The sequence below is a fragment of the Ranitomeya variabilis genome, chromosome 6 (assembly GCF_051348905.1).
Source record: "Ranitomeya variabilis isolate aRanVar5 chromosome 6, aRanVar5.hap1, whole genome shotgun sequence".
NCBI lineage: Eukaryota > Metazoa > Chordata > Amphibia > Anura > Dendrobatidae > Ranitomeya > Ranitomeya variabilis.
The window spans coordinates 499,740,130-499,757,049 of record NC_135237.1 but is presented as its reverse complement, the minus strand read 5'-3'; positions in this window follow the sequence as shown (position 1 = coordinate 499,757,049).

The window sequence follows — 16,920 nt, the reverse complement described above, 5'->3', positions numbered from 1 at the left end:
CAGCAGGTTCGGCTTCCTCCCAGGATCGCCGTGGAAGAACCTCTGGCACTGTTGGCCAGATACCCACTGTAATTCCACCCGCAGCACCACATTCCCAGTTATCCTCACACTCCCAGGCCAGTCTACAGCCATCGGTAGTACAGGCAAGGGAGAAAAGGCGGCCTTTCTCGGCAAACCACCCACGAGCACAGGCTCTGACTGCAGGCATTGCCAAACTTCTGTCACTGGAAATGCTGTCATTCAGGCTGGTGGAGACTGACAGCTTCCGTGACTTGATGTCATTGGCAGTCCCACAGCACAATGTGCCCAGCCGCTTTTATTTCAGCAGGCAAGCCGTCCCTGCCCTGCACAAGCATGTGGAGGGACACATAAAACACGCGCTACTGAACGCCATCAGTAGCAAGGTCCACCTCACCACCGATGTTTGGACCAGTCAACATGGACAGGGGCGATACCTTTCCCTCACTGCCCATTGGGTTAATGTTGATGAGCCGGGTACAGATCGTGCAAGTGGAGCAGGACGTGTCCTGCCCACTCCCAGGATTGCAGGAATCCAGTCTGTATGCATTGACTCCTCCTCTTACACAAGTTCCTCAGAATCGTCGCTGCAGGAGCCGTCACAGTCCACCTCCACATGGACCCGTGAACGTTTACCTGTTACGACCGACATGAGCACAGCCGTGGCCAAACGTCAACAGGCCGTCTTGAAATTAATTTCTTTGGGGAATCGAAGCCACACAGCGCAGGAGCTCTGGAATGCCATCAAGCAGGAGAGCGATGTGTGGTTTGTGGCAGCGAATCTCCAGCCAGGCATGGTAGTGTGTGATAATGGCCGAAATCTGGTGGCAGCTCTGGGCCTCGGCAACCTCACTCACATCCCATGTCTGGCACATGTGCTCAATTTGGTCGTGCAGAGTTTTTTGAGGGACTATCCGGATCTTGATGCACTGCTGCACAAGGCCCGCCTAGAGTGTGCTCACTTGCGGCATTCCAGCACGGCAAAATCGCGCATTGTGGCTCTGCAGTGCCGATTCCGCCTTCCGGAACATCGCATCATATGTGACCTACCTACCAGGTGGAATTCCACGTTACATATGTTGGAGCGGTTGTGTGAGCAGCAGCAAGCAGTAATGGAGTACCAGCTGCATCAGGCGCAAAGAAGTCGCACTCCGCGCCGTTCAGACTTCACAACCACAGAGTGGGCCACTATGAAGGACGTCTGCCAGGTTTTGCGTCCCTTCGATTATTCCACGCGGATGGCGAGTGCAGATGATGCACTAGTCAGCATGACTGTCCCCCTTATCTGCCTGCTTGAAAAATCACTGCAAGCGCTAAGGGATGATGTTGTGGAAGAGGTGGAGGATGAGGATTCACCATTTCCATCATCTTCTGGACAGTCAGCGCCACGTGGTTCCTCACAAACGCGTAGGCAGGGGACACTTTGTGAGGAGGATGAGGAGGAGTCAATGGAGGAGGAAGACATCCGTCCAGAGGAGGGAGTTACACAATTGTCTAGTAGTCAGTGTGTACAGCGAGGGTGGGGTGATGACGAGCGGGCAGAGATCACGCCTCAAGCAGGGGACAGCGTTTCTTGGCCAGTTGGCAGTCTGCAGCATATGGTGGATTACATGCTGCAGTGCCTGAGAAACGACCGCCGCATCGCCCACATTCTCAACATGTCTGATTATTGGGTGTTCACCCTCCTCGATCCTCGCTACTGGGACAACGTAGAAAGCCTCATCACACCGTTGAACCGGGAGCGAAAAATGCGGGAGTACCAAGACACACTGGTGAATTCCATCATCTTCTCCAGTCCAACTGAGAGAAGTGCTGCTAGTGCATTACAAAGCAGCTCAGTGCGTCATGGCAGTGGAGGAGGCTCTGCACAAAGAGGGAGCAGAAGCAGTGCCTCTGCCCAAGGCAAGACCAGTATGGCCCAACTGTGGCACAGTTTTCTGTGCCCGCCACAAAAGTCTATACCATCACAGACAGCTCCAGTCAGCAGGAGGCAACGGTTCCGTCAGATGGTGACAGACTACATGTCTTGCCCTCTTGCTGTACTCCCAGACGGCTCTTCCCCTTTCAAGTTTTGGGTCTCAAAGCTGGATACATGGCCAGAGCTAAGCCAGTATGCATTGGAGGTGCTGGCGTGCCCTGCGGCTAGTGTATTATCGGAACGCGTCTTTAGTGCTGCAGGTGGTGTACTAACTGACCGTCGCATGCGACTATCCTCCGATAACGTTGACCGGCTTACTTTCCTGAAAATGAACCAAGCCTGGATCTCGCAGGAATTTGCCACTCCTCTTCCTGATTAAATAATTAGGTGACTGTCTACAGTATCCAGGTCTCCTGTTGTGTTCATCTTTCTACCACCTGAACTTTAATTCCTGGGCTCCAACACCGCCAGTTGAGGCTCAGAAGTGCCGTCTGCACAGTCAAAACATACGACCCAGTGTTATTGGGTGTCAGTAACGTCAGCTGATCCCCAGCTGTGTAGCCGGCAATGTTTCCTGCGACCGCCACGCTGACACAACAACTGAAATGTAAGGGAACCTGTCCCCCCCCCCAGGCGTTTGTTACTGAAAGAGCCAGCTTGTGCAGCAGTAATGCTGCACAAGGAAAAGGTAGCTATTTTTGTTTAGCTCCTTGCACACGCAGAACTTAACACTTATAAAATGTGTCCACTGATACCGTAAAACCGTCCCGTAGGTGGGACTTTCCTTCGTAATGTGATGCAGCACAGCCGTCATTTCTACCCCCTTGGCGCCGTGCGCCGGCTCCTCAGCGTTGTTTGATTCTGTCCCGAAGCCTGCGCTGTTATGTTATCCCTTGGCCAGGCACACTTAGCGCTGCCCCTCTTCTGACATCATTTGGTGTCAACCTGACTGCGCCTGTGCGTCCGCGCTGGCCGAGATCCCGCCTCGCAGTGTCTTCCGATTTAATCACACTGCGGGCCTGGGATCCATGGGCATGCGCAGTGCATATCTTCACCTCCGCCTCTCACTCATCTCCCTTCGCCTTCTTCAGACTGTGCGCCGTCAGCTGATCCCTAATAGCATGCCATGGCCGTGACACCGCACAGTCTGAAGAAGCCGGAGGGAGGGGAGTGAGAGGCGAGGATATGCACTGCGCATGGCTACGGATCCCAGGCCCGCGGTGGGATTACATTAGACGACACTGCGAGGCGGGATCTCGGCCAGCGCGGACGCACAGGCGCAGCCAGACTGACACCAAATGATGTCAGAAGACGGGCAGCGCTAAGTGTGCCTCGCCAAGGGATAACATAACAGCGCAGGCTCCGGGACGGAATTAAACAACGCTGAGGAGCCGGGGCACGGCGCCAAGGGGGTAGGAATGACGGCTGTGCTGCGTCATATTACGAAGGAAAGTCCCACCTCCGGGACGCTCTCACGGTATCAGGGGACACATTTTATAAGTGTTTAGTTCTGTGTTTGCAAGAAGCATAATGAAAAGAGCCGCCTTTTCCTTTTGCATCCTTTGTGCTGCACAAGCTGGCTCTTTCAGCTACAAACGCCTTGGGGGGGGGTTAAAGGTTCCCCTTCGACTTTCTCCAATCAGGCTTCGGCCTACACTGTGTTCCTCTGCTTTTCCTGCTGTCCCTGGGCTCCAACACCGCTAGTTGGTGCCTGGAAGTGCTGTCCGCACAGTCAACACTTGCTGCCGTGTTATTGGGGTTCAGTAATGTCAGCTGCTCCCCTGCTGTGTGTGCTGCAATACCTCCTATCTGCTCCTCCTGCTGTCCCTGGGCTCCAACACCGCTAGTTGTTGCCTGGAAGTGCTGTCCGCACAGTCAACAGTCGCTCCTCTGTTATTGGGGTTCAGTAACGTCAGCTGTTCCCCAGCTGTGTGTGTGGCAATACCTTCTCTCTCCTCCACCTCCTCCTCCTTCTGTCCCTGGGCTCCAACACCGCTAGTTGTTGCCTGGAAGTGCTGTCCGCACAGTCAACAGTCGCTCCTCTGTTATTGGGGTTCAGTAACGTCAGCTGTTCCCCAGCTGTGTGTGTGGCAATCTGTTGTGAATTCCGTTCTCGGACTCCCTCCTGTGGTCATGAATGGTACTTTGGTTAGTTCTGCTCTTGGACTCCCTCTGGTGGCTTCGAGCGGAACTGCTGGTCACTGAGGTTGGCTTTATCAGCTGCCCTCGTTTATTGCTATGTTGGCTTCCCTATTTAACTCCACTCAGATCGTTACTTCATGCCAGCTGTCAATGTTTCAGTATTGGTTCAGATCTCTCTTGGACTTCTCTGAGGACCTGTCTACTCCAGCAGAAGCTAAGTCTTTGCTAGTTCATTTGTTGTTACTGCTTCCTGAATATATTTCTTAGTACTGCTATATTCTAGTCCAGCTTGCTATCATGATATTCCCTTGCTAGCTGAAAGCTCTGGGGGTGCAGAGTGGCACCTCCACACCGTGAGTCGATGTGGGGAGACTTTTTGCTTACTCTGCGTGGCTTTTTGTAGTTTTTGTGCTGACCGCATAGATCCCTTTTCTTTCCTCTGACTATTTAGTTAAATCTGGCTCCCTTTGCTAAAACCTGTTTCATTCCTGTGTTTGTGACTTTCCTCTTAACTCACAGTCAATATATGTGGGGGGCTGCCTTTACCTTTGGGGAATTTCTCTGAGGCAAGGTAAGGCTTCTATTTCTATCTTTAGGGGTAGTTAGCTCTTAGGCTGTGAAGAGGCGTCTAGGGAGAGTTAGGTACGCTCCACGGCTATTTCTAGTGTGTGTGATAGGAGTAGGGTTTGCGGTCAGCAGAGTTCCCACTTCCCCAGAGCTAGTTCCGATTTTGAGTTTACTCATTAGGTCATTCCGGGTGCTCCTAACCACCAGGTCCATAACAGCAATCCCTCTTCTCTCCTCCACCTCCTCCTCCTTCTGTCGCTGGGCTCCAACACCGCTAGTTGTTGCCTGGAAGTGCTGTCCGCACAGTCAACAGTCGCTCCTCTGTTATTGGGGTTCAGTAATGTCAGCTGTTCCCCAGCTGTGTGTGTGGCAATCCCTCCTCTCTCCTCCACCTCCTCCTCCTTCTGTCCCTGGGCTCCAACACCGCTAGCAGTTGCCTGGAAGTGCTGTCCGCACAGTCAACAGTCGCTCCTCTGTTATTGGGGTTCAGTAACGTCAGCTGTTCCCCAGCTGTGTGTGTGGCAATCCCTCCTTTCTCCTCCACTTCCTCCTCCTTCTGTCCCTGGGCTCCAACACCGCTAGTTGTTGCCTGGAAGTGCTGTCCGCACAGTCAACAATCGCTCCTCTGTTATTGGGGTTCAGTAACGTCAGCTGTTCCCCAGCTGTGTGTGTGGCAATCTGTTGTGAATTCCATTCTCGGACTCCCTCCTGTGGTCATGAATGGTACTTTGGTTAGTTCTGCTCTTGGACTCCCTCTGGTGGCTTCGAGCGGAACTGCTGGTCACTGAGGTTGGTGTCATGATCTCCATGGCCAGAGAACTAGCATTAGCCTCAATAGGAACAAGCTCTTGGAAGATGTAACTGTACTGACCATGAACTAAACCTACCGCATCATCTAGAAGTAGCCAGGTAGCATGTCCTACTTTTTATCCCTATATGCCCAGCGCCGGCCGGAGAACTAAATAATGCTAGCAGAGGGAAATATAAGACCTGACTCACCTCTAGAGAAATGCCCAAAAAGGAGACAGAAGCCCCCCACATATATTGGCGGTGATATGAGATGAAACAACAAACGCAGCAGGAAAATAGTTTTAGCAAATTTGAGGTCCGCTTTCTAGATAGCAGAAGACAGAAAGCATACTTTCATGGTCAGTAGAAAACCCTAACAAAACACATCCAGAAATTACTTTAGGACTCTGGCATTAACTCATAATACCAGAGTGGCAATTCCTGATCAACAAGAGCTTTCCAGACACAGTAACGAAACTGCAGCTGTGAACTGGAACCAAAATACAAAAACAAAACATGGACGAATGTCCAACTTATCTAGTAGATGTCTGGGAGCAGGAACAAGCACAGAGAGGCTTCTGATAACATTGTTGACCGGCAAGCATCTAACAGAGAAGCCAGGTTATATAGCGACACCCAGATCTAATCAGAACAGGTGAACAGGGAAGATGATGTCACAAGTTCAATTCCACCAGTAGCCACCGGGGGAGCCCAGAATCCAAATTCACAACAGTACCCCCCCCTCAAGGAGGGGGCACCGAACCCTCACCAGAACCACCAGGGCGATCAGGATGGGCCCTATGAAAGGCACGAACCAGATCAGAGGCATGAACATCAGATGCAGTGACCCAAGAATTATCCTCCTGGCCGTATCCCTTCCACTTGACCAGATACTGGAGTCTCCGTCTGGAAACACGGGAGTCTAGGATTTTTTCCACAACGTACTCCAACTCACCCTCAACCAACACCGGAGCAGGAGGCTCAACGGAAGGCACAACCGGTGCCTCATACCTGCGCAATAACGACCGATGAAAAACGTTATGAATAGAAAAGGATGCAGGGAGGTCCAAACGGAAGGAAACAGGGTTAAGAATCTCCAATATTTTATACGGACCGATGAACCGAGGCTTAAACTTAGGAGATGAGACCCTCATAGGGACAAAACGAGAAGACAACCACACCAAATCTCCAACACAAAGCCGAGGACCAACACGACGGTGACGGTTGGCAAAAAGCTGAGTCTTCTCCTGGGACAACTTTAAATTGTCCATCACCTGCCCCCAGATATGATGCAATCTCTCCACCACAGCATCCACTCCAGGACAATCCGAGGATTCCATCTGACCGGAGGAAAATCGAGGGTGGAACCCCGAATTACAGAAAAACGGGGACACCAAAGTGGCAGAGCTGGCCCGATTATTGAGGGCGAACTCCGCCAATGGCAAAAAAGCAACCCAATCATCCTGGTCAGCAGACACAAAACACCTCAGATATGTCTCCAGGGTCTGATTAGTCCGCTCGGTCTGGCCATTAGTCTGAGGGTGAAAAGCAGACGAAAAAGACAAATCTATGCCCATCCTAGCACAGAATGCCCGCCAAAATCTAGACACAAATTGGGTTCCTCTGTCAGAAACGATATTCTCAGGAATACCATGCAAACGAACAACATTTTGAAAAAACAGGGGCACCAACTCGGAAGAAGAAGGCAATTTGGGCAGGGGAACCAAATGGACCATCTTAGAAAAACGGTCACACACCACCCAGATGACAGACATCTTCTGAGAAACAGGCAGATCTGAAATAAAATCCATCGAGATGTGTGTCCAAGGCCTCTTAGGAATAGGCAAGGGCAACAATAATCCACTAGCCCGAGAACAACAAGGCTTGGCCCGAGCACAAACGTCACAAGACTGCACAAAGCCTCGCACATCTCGTGACAGGGAAGGCCACCAGAAGGATCTTGCCACCAAATCCCTGGTACCAAAAATTCCAGGATGACCTGCCAATGCAGAAGAATGTACCTCAGAGATGACTCTACTGGTCCAATCATCAGGAACAAACAACCTATCAGGCGGACAACGATCCGGTCTATCCGCCTGAAACTCCTGCAAGGCCCGCCGCAGGTCTGGAGAAACGGCTGACAAGATAACTCCCTCCTTAAGAATACCTGTGGGGTCAGAGTTGCCGGGTGAATCAGGCTCAAAACTCCTAGAAAGGGCATCCGCCTTAACATTCTTAGAACCCGGTAGGTACGATACCACAAAATTAAACCGAGAGAAAAATAATGACCAGCGCGCCTGTCTAGGATTCAGGCGCCTGGCGGTCTCAAGATAGATCAAATTTTTGTGGTCAGTCAATACCACCACCTGATGTCTGGCCCCCTCGAGCCAATGGCGCCACTCCTCAAACGCCCACTTCATGGCCAAAAGCTCCCGATTCCCAACATCATAATTCCGCTCAGCGGGCGAAAATTTACGGGAAAAGAAGGCACAAGGCCTCATCACGGCGCAGTCAGAACTTTTCTGCGACAACACTGCCCCAGCCCCGATCTCAGAAGCGTCGACCTCAACCTGAAAAGGAAGAGTCACATCAGGCTGACGCAACACAGGGGCAGAAGAAAAACGGCGCTTAAGCTCCTGAAAGGCCTCCACAGCATCAGGGGACCAATTAGCAACATCAGCACCCTGTCTAGTCAAATCGGTCAATGGCTTAACGACATCCGAAAAACCAGAAATAAATCGACGATAAAAGTTGGCAAAGCCCAAAAACTTCTGAAGACTTTTAAGAGAAGAGGGCTGCGTCCAATCACAAATAGCTTGAACCTTGACAGGATCCATCTCAATGGAAGAGTGAGAAAAAATATATCCCAAAAAGGAAATTCTCTGAACCCCAAAAACGCACTTAGAACCCTTGACACACAGAGAATTAGACCGCAAAACCTGAAAAACCCTCTTAACTTGCCGGACATGAGAGTCCCAGTCATCCGAAAAAATCAGAATATCATCCAGATACACTATCATAAATTTATCCAAAAAATCGCGGAAAATATCATGCATAAAGGACTGGAAGACTGAAGGGGCATTAGAAAGACCAAAAGGCATCACCAAATACTCAAAGTGGCCCTCGGGCGTATTAAATGCGGTTTTCCACTCATCCCCCTGCCTGATCCGCACCAAATTATACGCCCCACGGAGATCAATCTTAGAGAACCACTTGGCCCCCTTTATGCGAGCAAACAAATCAGTCAGCAACGGCAATGGGTATTGATATTTAACCGTGATTTTATTCAAAAGCCGATAATCAATACATGGTCTCAAAGAGCCGTCTTTTTTTGACACAAAGAAAAAACCGGCTCCTAAGGGAGATGACGATGGACGAATATGTCCCTTTTCCAAGGACTCCTTTATATATTCTCGCATAGCAGTATGTTCAGGCACAGACAGATTAAATAAACGACCCTTTGGGTATTTACTACCCGGAATTAAATCTATAGCACAATCGCACTCCCGGTGCGGAGGTAATGAACCCAGCTTGGGTTCTTCAAAGACGTCACGATAATCAGACAGGAACTCAGGGATTTCAGAGGGAATAGATGATGAAATGGACACCAAAGGTACGTCCCCATGAGTCCCCTTACATCCCCAGCTCAACACAGACATAGCTCTCCAGTCAAGGACTGGGTTGTGAGACTGCAGCCATGGCAATCCCAGCACCAAATCATCATGTAGATTATACAGCACCAGAAAACGAATAGTCTCCTGGTGATCCGGATTAATACACATAGTCACTTGTGTCCAGTATTGTGGTTTATTATTAGCCAATGGGGTGGAGTCAATCCCCTTCAGAGGAATAAGAGTCTCCAAAGGCTCTAAATCATACCCACAACGATTGGCAAAGGACCAATCCATAAGACTCAACGCGGCGCCAGAGTCGATATAGGCGTCCGTAGTAATAGATGACAAAGAGCAAATCAGGGTCACAGACAAAATAAATCTAGACTGCAAAGTGCCAATGGGAACGGATTTATCAAGCTTTTTAGTACGCTTAGAGCATGCTGATATAACATGAGTAGAATCCCCACAATAGAAACACAACCCATTTTTCCGTCTAAAATTCTGCCGCTCGCTTCTGGACAGAATTCTATCACACTGCATGTTTTCTGGCGTCTTCTCAGTGGACACCGCCAGATGGTGCACTGGTTTGCGCTCCCGCAGACGCCTATCGATCTGAATGGCCATTGTCATGGACTCATTCAGACTTGCAGGCACAGGGAACCCCACCATAACATCCTTAATGGCATCAGAAAGACCCTCTCTGAAAGTAGCCGCCAAGGCGCACTCATTCCACTGAGTAAGCACAGACCATTTACGGAATCTTTGGCAGTAAATTTCAGCTTCATCTTGCCCCTGCGATAGGGACATCAAAGTTTTTTCTGCCTGAAGTTCCAAATGAGGTTCCTCATAAAGCAAGCCCAAGGCCAGAAAAAACGCATCCACATTGCGCAACGCAGGATCCCCTGGTGCCAATGCAAAAGCCCAATCTTGAGGGTCGCCGCGGAGCAAGGAAATCACAATCCCAACCTGCTGTGCAGGGTCTCCAGCAGAACGAGATTTCAGGGACAAAAATAACTTACAATTATTTCTAAAATTCTGAAAGCTAGATCTATTCCCTGAGAAGAATTCCGGCAAAGGAATTCTCGGCTCTGATACCGGAGCATGAACAACAAAATCTTGCAAACTTTGTACTTTCGTGGCGAGATTATTCAAACCTGCAGTTACACTCTGTAGATCCATTATAGACAGGTGAACATAGAGCCATTCAAAGATTAGAAGGAGAGAGAAAAAAAAGAAAGACTGCAGCATAGACAGACTGGCAAGTGATCCAATTAAGAGCACACTCACAACTAGAGAAAAAAAAAAAAAAAAAAAAAAAATTCTCAGCAGACTTCTTATTTCACTCCTTTCTCAGCCAAGGATTTTAACCCTTTAGTGGGCCGGTCAAACTGTCATGATCTCCATGGCCAGAGAACTAGCATTAGCCTCAATAGGAACAAGCTCTTGGAAGATGTAACTGTACTGACCATGAACTAAACCTACCGCATCATCTAGAAGTAGCCAGGTAGCATGTCCTACTTTTTATCCCTATATGCCCAGCGCCGGCCGGAGAACTAAATAATGCTAGCAGAGGGAAATATAAGACCTGACTCACCTCTAGAGAAATGCCCAAAAAGGAGACAGAAGCCCCCCACATATATTGGCGGTGATATGAGATGAAACAACAAACGCAGCAGGAAAATAGTTTTAGCAAATTTGAGGTCCGCTTTCTAGATAGCAGAAGACAGAAAGCATACTTTCATGGTCAGTAGAAAACCCTAACAAAACACATCCAGAAATTACTTTAGGACTCTGGCATTAACTCATAATACCAGAGTGGCAATTCCTGATCAACAAGAGCTTTCCAGACACAGTAACGAAACTGCAGCTGTGAACTGGAACCAAAATACAAAAACAAAACATGGACGAATGTCCAACTTATCTAGTAGATGTCTGGGAGCAGGAACAAGCACAGAGAGGCTTCTGATAACATTGTTGACCGGCAAGCATCTAACAGAGAAGCCAGGTTATATAGCGACACCCAGATCTAATCAGAACAGGTGAACAGGGAAGATGATGTCACAAGTTCAATTCCACCAGTAGCCACCGGGGGAGCCCAGAATCCAAATTCACAACAGGTTGGCTTTATCAGCTGCCCTCGTTTATTGCTATGTTGGCTTCCCTATTTAACTCCACTCAGATCGTTACTTCATGCCAGCTGTCAATGTTTAAGTATTGGTTCAGATCTTTCTTGGACTTCTCTGAGGACCTGTCTACTCCAGCAGAAGCTAAGTCTTTGCTAGTTCATTTGTTGTTACTGCTTCCTGAATATATTTCTTAGTACTGCTATATTCTAGTCCAGCTTGCTATCATGATATTCCCTTGCTAGCTGGAAGCTCTGGGGGTGCAGAGTGGCACCTTCACACCGTGAGTCGATGTGGGGAGACTTTTTGCTTACTCTGCGTAGGTTTTTGTAGTTTTTGTGCTGACCGCATAGATCCCTTTTCTTTCCTCTGACTATTTAGTTAAATCTGGCTCCCTTTGCTAAAACCTGTTTCATTCCTGTGTTTGTGACTTTCCTCTTAACTCACAGTCAATATATGTGGGGGGCTGCCTTTACCTTTGGGGAATTTCTCTGAGGCAAGGTAAGGCTTCTATTTCTATCTTTAGGGGTAGTTAGCTCTTAGGCTGTGAAGAGGCGTCTAGGGAGAGTTAGGTACGCTCCACGGCTATTTCTAGTGTGTGTGATAGGAGTAGGGTTTGCGGTCAGCAGAGTTCCCACTTCCCCAGAGCTAGTTCCGATTTTGAGTTTACTCATTAGGTCATTCCGGGTGCTCCTAACCACCAGGTCCATAACAGCAATCCCTCTTCTCTCCTCCACCTCCTCCTCCTTCTGTCGCTGGGCTCCAACACCGCTAGTTGTTGCCTGGAAGTGCTGTCCGCACAGTCAACAGTCGCTCCTCTGTTATTGGGGTTCAGTAATGTCAGCTGTTCCCCAGCTGTGTGTGTGGCAATCCCTCCTCTCTCCTCCACCTCCTCCTCCTTCTGTCCCTGGGCTCCAACACCGCTAGCAGTTGCCTGGAAGTGCTGTCCGCACAGTCAACAGTCGCTCCTCTGTTATTGGGGTTCAGTAACGTCAGCTGTTCCCCAGCTGTGTGTGTGGCAATCCCTCCTTTCTCCTCCACTTCCTCCTCCTTCTGTCCCTGGGCTCCAACACCGCTAGTTGTTGCCTGGAAGTGCTGTCCGCACAGTCAACAATCGCTCCTCTGTTATTGGGGTTCAGTAACGTCAGCTGTTCCCCAGCTGTGTGTGTGGCAATCTGTTGTGAATTCCGTTCTCGGACTCCCTCCTGTGGTCATGAATGGTACTTTGGTTAGTTCTGCTCTTGGACTCCCTCTGGTGGCTTCGAGCGGAACTGCTGGTCACTGAGGTTGGCTTTATCAGCTGCCCTCGTTTATTGCTATGTTGGCTTCCCTATTTAACTCCACTCAGATCGTTACTTCATGCCAGCTGTCAATGTTTAAGTATTGGTTCAGATCTTTCTTGGACTTCTCTGAGGACCTGTCTACTCCAGCAGAAGCTAAGTCTTTGCTAGTTCATTTGTTGTTACTGCTTCCTGAATATATTTCTTAGTACTGCTATATTCTAGTCCAGCTTGCTATCATGATATTCCCTTGCTAGCTGGAAGCTCTGGGGGTGCAGAGTGGCACCTTCACACCGTGAGTCGATGTGGGGAGACTTTTTGCTTACTCTGCGTAGGTTTTTGTAGTTTTTGTGCTGACCGCATAGATCCCTTTTCTTTCCTCTGACTATTTAGTTAAATCTGGCTCCCTTTGCTAAAACCTGTTTCATTCCTGTGTTTGTGACTTTCCTCTTAACTCACAGTCAATATATGTGGGGGGCTGCCTTTACCTTTGGGGAATTTCTCTGAGACAAGGTAAGGCTTCTATTTCTATCTTTAGGGGTAGTTAGCTCTTAGGCTGTGAAGAGGCATCTAAGGAGAGTTAGGTACGCTCCACGGCTATTTCTAGTGTGTGTGATAGGAGTAGGGTTTGCGGTCAGCAGAGTTCCCACTTCCCCAGAGCTAGTTCCGATTTTGAGTTTACTCATCAGGTCATTCCGGGTGCTCCTAACCACCAGGTCCATAACAGCAATCCCTCTTCTCTCCTCCACCTCCTCCTCCTTCTGTCCCTGGGCTCCAACACCGCTAGTTGTTGCCTGGAAGTGCTGTCCGCACAGTCAACAGTCGCTCCTCTGTTATTGGGGTTCAGTAACGTCAGCTGTTCCCCAGCTGTGTGTGTGGCAATCCCTCCTCTCTCCTCCACCTCCTCATCCTTCTGTCCCTGGGCTCCAACACCGCTAGTTGTTGCCTGGAAGTGCTGTCCGCACAGTCAACAGTCGCTCCTCTGTTATTGGGGTTCAGTAACGTCAGCTGTTCCCCAGCTGTGTGTGTGGCAATCCCTCCTCTCTCCTCCACCTCCTCCTTCTTCTGTCCCTGGGCTCCAACACCGCTAGTTGTTGCCTGGAAGTGCTGTCCGCACAGTCAACAGTCGCTCCTCTGGTATTGGGGTTCAGTAATGTCAGCTGTTCCCCAGCTGTGTGTGTGGCAATCCCTCCTCTCTCCTCCACCTCCTCCTCCTTCTGTCCCTGTGCTCCAACATCGCTAGTTGTTGTCCGGAAGTGCTGTCCTCACAGAGTCAAACACCTCGCCAATGTGTTAGTGGGGTTCAGTAATGCCTGCTGCTCCCCTGCTGTGTATACGGCAACGTGTCATGCAACCGCCACGCAGGCACAACAACTTACATTTAAGGGAACCTGTCCCCCCCCCAGGCGTTTGTTACTGAAAGAGCCACCTTGTGCAGCAGTTATGATGCAAAAGGAAAAAGTGCCTCTTTTCGTGGTGCTCCTTGCACATGCTGAACCTAACACTTATGAAATGTGTCCCCTCACACCGTTAAACTGTCCGGTAGGTGGAACTTTCATTTGTCATGTGACGCAGCACAGCCGTCATTCTTACCCCCTTGGCGCCGTGCGCCGCCTCCTCAGCGTTGTTTGAATCTGTCCCGAAGCCTGCGCTGTTATGTTAGCCCTTGGCCATGCACACTTTGCGCTGCCCGTCTTCTGACATTATTTGGTGTCAGGCTGGCTGCGCCTGTGCGGCCGCGCTGGACGAGATCCCGCCTCGTAGTGTCTTCTGATTTAATCCCACTGTGGGCCTGTGATCCATGGACATGCGCAGTGCATATCTTAACCTCCGCCTCTCACTCATCTCCCTACGCCTTATTCAGACCGTGCGCCGTCAGTTGATCCCTAATAGCATGCCACGGCCGTGACGCCGCACAGTCTGAAGAAGCCGTAGGGAGGGGAGTGAGAGACGAGGATCTGCACTGCTCATGCCCATGGATCACAGGTCCGCAGAGTGATTACATTAAATGACACAGCGAGGCAGGATCTTGGCCAGCGCGGCCACACAGGCACAGCCAGCCTGACACCAAATGATGTCAGAAGACGGGCAGCGCAAAATGTGTGCATGGCCAAGGGCTAACATAACAGCGCAGGCTCCGGGACAGATTCAAACAACGCTGAGGAGGCGGCGCACGGCGCCAAGGGGGTAAGAATGACAGCTGTGCTGCGTCACATTACGAAGGAAAGTTCCACCTACCGGACGGTTTAACGGTGTGAGGGGATACATTTTATAAGTGTCAAGTTCAGCGTTTGCAAGGACCATAATTAAAAGAGCTAAGTTTAGCTTTTTCAGCATTAGTGCTGTACAAGATGGCTCCTTCAGCTACAAACGCCTTGGGGGGTTAAAGGTTCCCTTTCAACTTGCTCCAGTGCAGGCTTCGGCCTACACTCTGCTCTTCCTGCTGACCCTGGGCTCTAACAACGCCAGTTTGCGCCCGAAAGTGCTAGCTGCACAGAGAAAAACACCCACCAATGTGTCAGTGGGGTTCAGCACCGCCAGCTGTTCCCCTGCTGTGTAGCTGGCAACGTGTCCTGCAAACGCCACGCAGACACAAAGCTGCCTCCAGTGCAGGCTTCGGCCTACACTCTGCTCCCTCTACTCCCCCTGCTGACCCTGGGCTCTAACACCTCCAGTTGGGACCCAGAAGTGCTGGCTGCACAGAGCCAAACACCTCGCCAATGTGTCAGTGGGGTTCAGCAACGCCAGCTGTTCCCCTGCTGTGTAGCCGGCATCGTGTCCTGCAAAAGCCACGCAGACACAAGAACTGAAATAGAAGGGAACCTGTCCCCCCCCAGGCGTTTGTATGTATAACAGCCACCTTGTACAGCAGTAATGCTGCATTTGTACAAGGTGGCTCACTAAGTTATTCTCCTTGCACACGTCGAACTCAACACGTATAAAATGTGTCCCCCGAGACCATTAAAATGTCCCTGAGGTGTAACTTTCCTTTGTAATGACACGCAGTGACCCCCTTGGTAGCGCAGCCCTTCTTCTGACATCATTGTTTGGCTGGCTGCGCCTCTGCGGCCGCCCTGCCCCACACAACGCCCCTCGGTGTCTTATTTATTTTTATTTATTTGCGAGGGTGTGATTAACGGGCATATCTTCGCCAGGCTGTCACTCATCTCCTTCCGCCTTCTTCAGACTGTGTGGCTTCATGGCCATGGCATGCGATAAGGGATCAGCTGACGCCGCACAGTCTGAAGCAGGTGTAAGGACCCGAGTGTGAGAGGCGAACATATGTACTGCGCAAGGCCATGAATCCCAGCCCCGCAGTGTGAATAAATGAGAAGACACTTCGTGGCTGAGATTCATGGGCATCGCGAACCACACCGGCCGACATTAAATGATGTCAGAAGACGGGCAGTGCTAACAGCGCAAGGCTAAGGGATAACACGACAGCGCAGACTCCTGTACAGCAAATAATGACGCTCAGGAGGCTGCGCCCAGCACCAAGGTGGAATTTTTGACAGCTGGGCTGCGTCTCATTAAGAAGGAAACTCCCGCCTCCAAGACAGTTTGACTGTATAAGGGGCTAAATGTTATACGTGTTTCTTTCAGCGTGTGCAAGGAACAAAATTTAAAAGAGCAACCTAGGACTTGTGCAGCCTTACTGCTGCCCAAGCTGTGGCTCTTCTAGTTTGTAACCCCTGAGGGGGGGTTAAAGGTTACCTTTAAAATTGGTTCAATTAGGCTTTGGCCTACACTCTGCTCCTTCCGCAGAGCCTGGGCTCTAACACCGCCAGTTGGGGCCCGGAAGTGCTGGCTGCACAGAGCAAAACACCCGCCACTCTGTCAGTGGGGTTCAGCACCGCCAGCTGTTCCCCTGCTGTGTAGCTGGCAACGTGTCCTGCAAAAGCCACGCAGACACAAAGCTGCCGCCAGTGCAGGCTTCAGCCTACACTCTGCTCCCTCTACTCCTCCTGCTGACCCTGGGCTCTAACAACGCCAGTTGGGGCCCGAAAGTGCTGGCTGCACAGAGCCAAACACCTCGCCAATGTGTCACTGGGGTTCAGTAATGCCAGCTGTTCCCCCGCTGTGTAGCCGGCAACGTGTCCTGCAAAAGCCACGCAGACACAAAGCTGCCGCCAGTGCAGGCTTCGGCCTACACTCTGCTCCCTCTACTCCTCCTGCTGACCCTGGGCTCTAACAACGCCAGTTGGGGCCCGAAAGTGCTGGCTGCACAGAGCCAAACACCTCGCCAATGTGTCAGTGGGGTTCAGCAACGCCAGCTGTTCCCCTGCTGTGTAGCTGGCAACGTGTCCTGCAAAAGCCACGCAGACACAAGAACTGAAATTGAAGGGAACCTGTCCCCCCCCCAGGCGTTTGTATGTATTACAGCCACCTTGTACAGCAGTCATGCTGCATTTGTGCAAGGTGGCTCAGAAACTTATTCTCCTTGCACACGTGGAACTGAACACGTCTAA